The sequence below is a fragment of the Hibiscus syriacus genome, unplaced genomic scaffold (assembly GCF_006381635.1).
Source record: "Hibiscus syriacus cultivar Baekdansim isolate YM2019G1 unplaced genomic scaffold, ASM638163v2 tig00000340_pilon, whole genome shotgun sequence".
NCBI lineage: Eukaryota > Viridiplantae > Streptophyta > Magnoliopsida > Malvales > Malvaceae > Hibiscus > Hibiscus syriacus.
The window spans coordinates 11,315,764-11,324,377 of NW_024061783.1; the positions used below are offsets into that span (position 1 = coordinate 11,315,764).

General features: G+C 37.8%; 1 pseudogene; it reads left to right on the forward strand.

Annotated features, from left to right (window-relative positions):
* Positions 1-7,085: 7,085 nt before the first annotated feature.
* Positions 7,086-8,412, forward strand: LOC120199864 (annotated as a pseudogene).
* The last annotated feature ends 202 nt before the right edge of the window (positions 8,413-8,614 follow it).

An 8,614-nucleotide genomic window follows, 5' to 3' on the forward strand; every position in this document is an offset into this window, starting at 1 on the left:
GTGTCAAAGTTTGAAAAGTTAATGTGACACTTTAGACTCGTATCCGGGTCGGGTACGGGTTGAGGGTGTTACATTTAATTGTATCAGAGCTATGGTTTAGTTGATTCTCGGCATAAATCGAAGTCTAGAGTGTCCCATAAGGTATACATGTCAACAAAATAGTGAAAACTTCTAATCTGATATAATAGTAAGTATGTTGTTTTGCTGATAGAATGATATGGGTATGTTTTTATATAGATGTCTGGACATGGTAGCTCTAGAAGTGAAGCGGGAGACGATAGACCCGCTGAAAGCAGTAGTTCACCTGCCCTGGCCAGTCAGAGTGAAGATCAGGCACCCTCTGGAGTGTCTGTAGTGATCAAGATGTGTTCTTCATAACACTGGATGCGGTATTGGCGTGTTTTCAACCTCTTTTACTTCAACTCCAAGAATGAATGTTGCAAAGGAGTTGAAGGGTTTAGGAGCACCAAAATTTAGAGGTGAAGCCGAAGAAGGTCCAGTTGCTGCGGACCTTTGGCTTAATGACATAAAAATCATGCTTGAGGGACTTCATTGTTCCGATCAAGAGAAACTGGATGGAATAGTCTCATTGCTCCGAGTGCAATCAAGGATTTGGTGGACCAACGTTACATTGAGAATGACCGATGATCAAGTAACTTGGTCTTTGTTCTTAGAAGAGTTCAAGCATATATACATCGGAGATCAGTTCATCCAACAAATGAAGCAAGAGTTCATAAACCTGAAGCAATGGAACTGTACAGTTTATGAATACGAGTGTGGATTCAATAAGTTGAGTCGCTTTGCTGTTGAACTTATTCCTACAGAAAATGATGTTTGTGATTGGTTCGTGGAAAGTTTACGTCCAAGACTGAAGGAAATATTAATTGTGTTAAATATATCCTTGTTTCAAGAAGTGGTGAATCGTGTTAAAGCTCTAGAAAGAGCTCAGAATAAAAGGTTCAGAGATTCTCGGGCTCAGATATCAAAATGAACAGGTGCATCGTCGAGTTCGACACCATCAAAAAGGGGCAGAGATACTGGTCCTTGACCTCAATCTAGATCAGAGTCAGTGGCATCCTCCGCAAGGGGATCAAATCCAATGAGGGGTTGACAAACTCAGTCAGTGGGATCCAGAGCGAGGAGATCTAACCCGAGCCAAGTCAGACAATGTCCACATTGTGGAAGGAAACATTCGGGGATATGTAGAATGATTTCTGCAATCTGTCTTAAATGTGGGGACACCGGACATTTTATTCGGGATTGTCCTATGATAACTAGTGAATTGGTACATCCAGAGAGGTCTACCTTGGTTATTCTGAGGGGAAGAGGTAGAGGTAGAGGAAGAAGTCAATCAGAGTCCTTGACTCCACAAGAGATACGCTCCACAGCTCGGGTGTATAATCTCAAGACTAGCGAGGATAGAGATGACCCGGAGATTATAGCAGGTACCTTTCAACTCTATGAAAAGAATGTTTTTTTGTATTGATTGATTCAGGGTCTACTTATTCTTATATTTATAGTAAGTTAGTGAGAGAATTGAATATTTAGTTAGAAGCTACTAGCAACGAGGTGATAGTGACTAATTCGTTAAGGCATAGTGCCCGGGTCAATATGGTATATCGAGGGTGTTTTATACGGATTCAAGGAATTGAATTCCTTGCTAATATGATGGAATTACCTTTTGATTAATTCGAGGTGATACTAGGAATAGACTGGTTATATCATTATTATGCTAATGTTGACTGTAGACTGAAAAGAGTAGCGTTGAGAAGTTCAAAAGGTATAGAAGTTATTGTATTTAGTGAAGGATGGAACCCATTGGCTAATATAATATCAGTGATGTCAGCAAAGAAGTTATTGCTACATGGGATGTCAAGGGTTTATTGCAAGTGTGTTGGATGTGAGAGCAAAAGAGAAGGGGATTGAAGAAATTCCTATAGTCAGAGAGTTTTCTGACATTTTTCCTGCAGAGTTATCGGGTTTGCCTCCAGACAGAGAGGTAGAATTTCATATTGAAGTAATGCCGGGAATTGCACCTATTGCCATGTCACCATACAGAATGGCCCCAAAAGAGTTACAAGAATTAAAGATCCAATTACAAGAATTATTGGACAAAGGATTTATCAGACTGAGTGTCTCACCATGGGGAGCTCCAGTTTTGTTCGTCAAAAAAGAATGATGGATCCATGCGTCTTTGAATGGATTATAGGAAACTTAATAAAGTGACCATCAAGAACAAATATCCCCTCCCCAGAATTGATAATTTATTTGATCAGTTAAAGGGAGCTTCAGTGCTTTCAAAAATTGATTTACGTTCTGGTTATCATCAATTGAAGATTCAAGATAAAGATATTCCAAAGATAGCATTCAGAACGAGATATAGTCATTATGGGTTTATCGTAATGTCGTTTGGAGTTACAAATGCTCCAACTGCTTTTTATGGATCTTATGAACAGAATATTTCAACCTTATTTGGATCAATTATTAGTGGTGTTTATCGATGACATTTTAGTGTATTCAAAGTCGGAAGAAGAGCATAGTTGGCATTTAAAAATTGTTTTACAGACTTTGAGAGAAAAGAAGCTTTATGCTAAACTCTCTAAATGTGAATTTTGGTTGAAGGAAGTGATGTTCCTTGGACATGTAATTTCTGCAGAAGGAATTCGAGTGGATCCTCAAAAGATCACAGCCATTTTAGAGTGGGAAATTCCAAAGAATATGTCAGAAGTCCGGAGTTTTCTGGGGTTAGCTGGTTATTACCGAAGGTTTGTTAAAAACTTTTCGATAATAGCATTACCCCTAACTAAATTATTGAGGAAAGAGGTAAACTTTGTGTGGACTCCGGAGTGCCAAGAGAGTTTTGAAAAGCTAAAGAGGATTTTAACAAAAGCTCGAGTGTTGATTCAACTCGAATCTGGCAAGAACTATATAGTGTATAGTGATGCGTCTCATAACGGTTTGGGATACATGTTAATGCAAGAGGTAAAAGTGGTAGCGTATGCATCGAGACAATTAAAACCGCACGAAAATAATTATTCAACGCATGAACTAGAGATGGCTGCAGTAGTGTTTGCACTTAAGATCTGGCGTCACTATTTGTATGGTGAAAAGTGCTACTTGTATACAGATCACAAGAGTTTAAAGTACTTGATGACTCAGAAAGAGTTGAATTTAAGACAAAGGAGATGGGTGGAATTCTTAAAAGATTACGATGTAGTGATTGATTTCCATCCAGGAAAAGTAAATGTGGTAGCAGATGCCTTAAGTTGGAAGACGTTTACAGCCTTACGAGCTATGGATGCCAGACTATCGTTAAGCGGAGACGTTGCAATATGTGCAGAGTTAACTCTCAAGCCATCATGGCTAGATCAAATTAAAGAATTGCAAGCTAGAGATGAAAAGTGTTCAAAGAAGCTACAACAGATAAGGAATGAAGAGGTTACGAATTATGAAATGAAAGCTGATAGGAACTTATATTATCAAGGGAGGCTAGTGATTCCAGATGATGATGAGTTAAAGAAAGACTTGTTAACGGAAGCTTATTATGGTCTATTGACCAAGCATCTTGGAGGAAATAAAATGTATATGGATCTCAAGAGTCGATATTGGTGGTCTGGAATAAAGAGAGATATTACGGAATTCGTATCCAAATGTTTAACGGGTCAGCAAGTTAAAGCTGAGCATCAAGTTCCGTCAGGATTATTGCAACCAATGTCTATTCCTCAGTAGAAATGGGAGAATATAACAATGGATTTTGTAACGGGGTTACCTTTGACTCTGAATAAAAGAGATTCCATCTGGGTGATTGTAGATAGATTGACTAAGTCAGCTCATTTTATTCCGGTACGAGTTAACTTTACCATAGACAAGTATGTCGAGTTGTATATCATGGAGATTATACGTCTATATGGAGTACATGTTTCTATTGTTTCGGATCGAGTAGATTTACTTCACGGTTTTGGAAAACATTACATAAGGTGTTAGGAACTCGGTTGAACTTTAGTACATTGTTTCATCCTCAAACCGATGGGCAATCCGAGAGAACAATCCAAATTTTGGAGGATATGTTGAGAGCTTGTGTTATCGAGTTCAAAGGATCATGGGAAAGGTACTTTCCTCTTGCTGAATTCGCGTACAACAATAGTTATCAATCAAGCATCAAAATGGCACCTTATGAAGCTCTTTATGGAAGAAGATGTCGTACGCCCCTAAATTGGTTCGAGCTTAAAGATAAAGAAATTCTTTGTCCTGAGTTGATCCAGGAAGTGGAAGAAAAGGTTCAAGTAATTCAAAGTAATCTCAAAGCAACAACTGATAGACAGAAATCATACGCAGATTTAAAGAGAAAAGAGATAGAATATCAAGTTGGAGATAAAGTGTTTCTCAAAGTGTCTCCATGGAAGAAAGTTTTGAGGTTTGGACGTAAGGGAAAACTTAGTCCTAGATTTATCGGACCGTATGAGATCGTAAAGAGAGTTGTACCAGTGGCATATCAGTTGGCGTTGCCACCTGAAATGGAAAAGATTCATGATGTCTTCCATGTCTCAATGCTTCGGAAGTATCGATCTGATCCCTCCCACATCGTGACTCCATAAGAGGTTGAGGTTTAACCGGATTTGACTTATGAAGAGGAACCAGTTAAAATCTTAGCTCACGAGATTAAGCAACTAAGAAACAAGACTATTCCATTAGTTAAAGTATTATGGAGAAATCACAAGATATAGGAAGCAACATAGGAAAGTGAAGAGGACATGAGAATTTAGTACCCCCCATCTCTTCGCATAATGAAAATTCGAGGTCGAATTTTCTTAAGGGGGGAGATTTGTAACAGCCTCAATATCGGGTTAGTGACTAAATTGTAAAACTTCAGAATTTGGTAATTAAAGCATAATAATTGAATAATATTATAATTTGGTATAGGGTTAAACTGCAATGAAGATGGAATTGAAGGATAGAATGGTCATTTGCAAGGAAATAATTAAAGAAGGGATATATATATTAGCTACACGTGGAAAAGAAGAAAGCAAAACACAAGGTTCCAGAGTCTCTTATTCTCTTCTTTCTCCACATATGAAGAGGTCAAAAAAAAGTGAGATTTCTTATGAGCTAATTGTTTGATGAAATTTAAGTTTGATTTTGCTCCTTAGATGCTAATTAAGCTTAAGGAAAGCTTAATTTGCTTTAAAGCAACAAGATGAAGGGTGTAGGAAGAATTAAAGATTAGGAGTTCTTGAATGGAATTTTGAAATAGAGTTCATATTTGAAATCGGAGGTTGAGTTTGACCTGTCATCGACTTAATTAAGACATACGAAGTGTTAGAATTAGAGTTAGAACATGTTGGAAATTGAGGGAGATTCTTGAAATCTATGTGGATGATTGGATTTTTAAGTTTAAGAGGTATTGAATGGGTATTAATTAGTTTAAGTAGGTGTATACAAGTTAAGGATATAAAAAGAGGGGAAATATAAAGTGTTGAGAAGATTACGAAGAGATTTTCGTGCTAAAATAACATTTCTGGGCTATGTGCATCGATGCACATTCAATGTGTACCAATGCATCAAGGGTAAAATCCCATAAATTGTTCAAGGTGTATCGATGCACATGAAGTGTATCGATGCACTTCTTTAAAACAAAAAACATCGAATGACATCCGTGTATCGATGCACAAGTAGTGCATCGATGCACCCGCTTAAAATACAAACATCGAATGGGATTTATGTATCGATGCATAGATAGTGCATCGATGCACCCATTAAGGGATGCATCGATACATGGTGTAGTGCATCGAGGGATACCTTCATTAAAAGATGAAAATAGCTTTATTTTAGCCTAAGGAGTGATAGTTTAGAATATATCAATTAGTATACTGATATGTACTAATGTATTACTATGTAGATTTAGAACGTAATCTCGTTCCGGAACAATCGAAGGATTATAATCAAGTCAAAGCAAGGCTAAGGTGAGTGCATATGCTAGATGAAATGGAATTGAGATAAGACTTGCGATAAGTCTATCTCTTATCATTGAATTTATTATTCCATATTCATGCACATGCATACATATATATATGTGTTAACGTTATAGTGATTTCATGCATTTTTCATTTATGATTAACATGATATTATATGAATGAATGTCATTATCAGATAATTCTTTCAGGTTTGTGAAATAATGGAAATGATCATATGAAGTGACTTATGTGTTTATATGGACAGTGATGAAAGAGATATGAAATGAGAAATGTATTTATAATTAAGCCCATGTTATTTAATATGAGAGTTGTAGGTATAATTGGCATGCCAAGAGTCGAGGGATTATCAGTGGTCCTTCGGGACATAGTGGTCATTCGGGACAAATATTCAGTGCCCCTTGAGGGAATTATACGAGCTGTGGTGATAGTATAGCGCACAACCTCTATGTACTCACATACCTTTGTTCTCAATAATGTACATGGGCAATCCAAAGATAAATTAAAGTGGAATTAGTATAAGAATATATGTTTTATATGTGAATGTTACCATCATATATGTTATATTGAAATAGATGCATGCAAATAAAGATGTCATGATCATATAGTAAGAATGCATGTTCATGAATGCATTGTTATATTTATGTTATGCCTCACTAAGTCTATGACTTAGCGTGTAAGTGATTTACACGTAGGTACCAAGAAACAAGAAGAGCAGTAATAGAAGTGGCAAGGACAACATCACTACTAAAAGATCATATCAAAAGTAATTGACAAAGTAGGTATTTTGGTTGTGTATAGAGTGTTGGCATGTAATAAGTTGTTAATTACGAATGCTCTGATCAATTTTGTATTTTGTGATCTCTTTTATGTAAATTAATGTATTATGTTTTAATGAATGTTTAAAATTTCCCTGTTTTTTTCTTTAAGTTTCAAAGTTTGAAAAGTCAATGTGACACTTCAGACTCGTATCCGGGTCGGGTACGGGTTGGGGGTGTTACACATAAGCTTAACATTTATGATATTCAAACTTGAAACTTCAAGAAATAACAATAATTCATTTACCATCGATATCACTTAGTTCGTATCTCATCATTTGAATAGAATGTAAAATACATGTATCCTCCACACTTGATTCTCAACTCTTTTCAGGCAAGGCAAGCAGCATGGGAAGTGAAGCTGGCGGATACAAGAAACTTCTTCACAGCAACCTCGTGCTCATATTCACCAACCTTGTTACCATCCTCATCTTTACTACTTATCCTTTCATCTTATCATCAAACAACAACATCCTTCCACCATTGTCATTCCATTTCTCATCTCTTGAAGGAGCTCAACTCTACAAAGTGCCAACTCTTTGCCAGTTAGTCTCTTATTGCTGACTTACACCATAAGATCAACTCCACCAACTTGCTTGTTCAAGTCCTCCTTATTGAGCTCACCCGTCAACACGAAGAAGTTGATTTATTCGACATTCCTCCTCTGGCTTCCTTCTCGGATGAACTCAAGCTTGCCCTTCTCCCGCACAAACTCCCATTGGGATACTCCCCAATGATTGCATCTGATGAGATCTATCATCCTATTGGAGCAGTCTGCTTGAGGTTTCAAGAGGATCTCTCTCGGTACATGACATATAACATTGGCGGCAAATGTCCCGTGGATGATGTTTTTGCTCAAAAACTTATGCTCAAGGGCTATGAACCACTCCCTCGTCGGCGGTGCCATCCCAAATCTCTCGTCGGTTATGTCGAGCCAACACCCTTTCCTAATAGCCTTTGGTCAATTCCATCAGATTCCAGCATTATTTGGGATCCGTACGCATGCAAAAGCTACCAGTGCCTCGACCGAAACAAATTCGCAGGGAACTTTGATTGCAAGGACTGTTCGACTTGCATGGCCGAGAAAAAAGAAAATGGCTTTACGATAGAGGACTAGATCATGGAATCTATCAGATCCTTGGAACGAAACCATCCGGGAGTATCCGAATCGGACTCGACATTGGGGGTGAGACCGGCACTTTTGCTGCGAGGATGAGAGAGCAGAACATCACCATCATCACGAGTTCAAATGAACGTGGATGGACCATTCAATAGTTTCATTGCATCAAGGGGGTTGATCCCAATGCATGTAAGCATTTCTCAGAGGCTTCCATTCTTTGAGAACACACTGGATATAGTGCATTCTACGCATGTTTTGAGCAACAGGATACCTGATGCAATGTTGGAGCTCACCCTGTATGACATATACAGTGTTGAGACCAGGGGGACTGTTCTAGCTCGACTGCTTCTTCTGCCATGGAAAGCAGCTCAATCAAACCTATGTTCCCATGTTTGATCAAATTGGGTTTAAGAGACTAAGGTGGAATATTGGAAAGAAGGGTGATCGTGGAGTTCAGAAGAATGAGTGGTATTTATCAGCGTTGTTGAAGAAACCAATCACCTAACACATTCCTCACTTTTTTTCTTTAGTCAATAGTAGATCATTAACAGGTTTTACCCAAGGATTCGAATGGATGTTACTTATAGGATCAGATAACATTCGTTGAATAGAAATTGGCTTTTGATAATCATCAACAGTGAACACAAGTGCTGTTCAAAAGGTTACCATACCTATTTTCATAATTGAATCTTCAAGCATAGTGAATA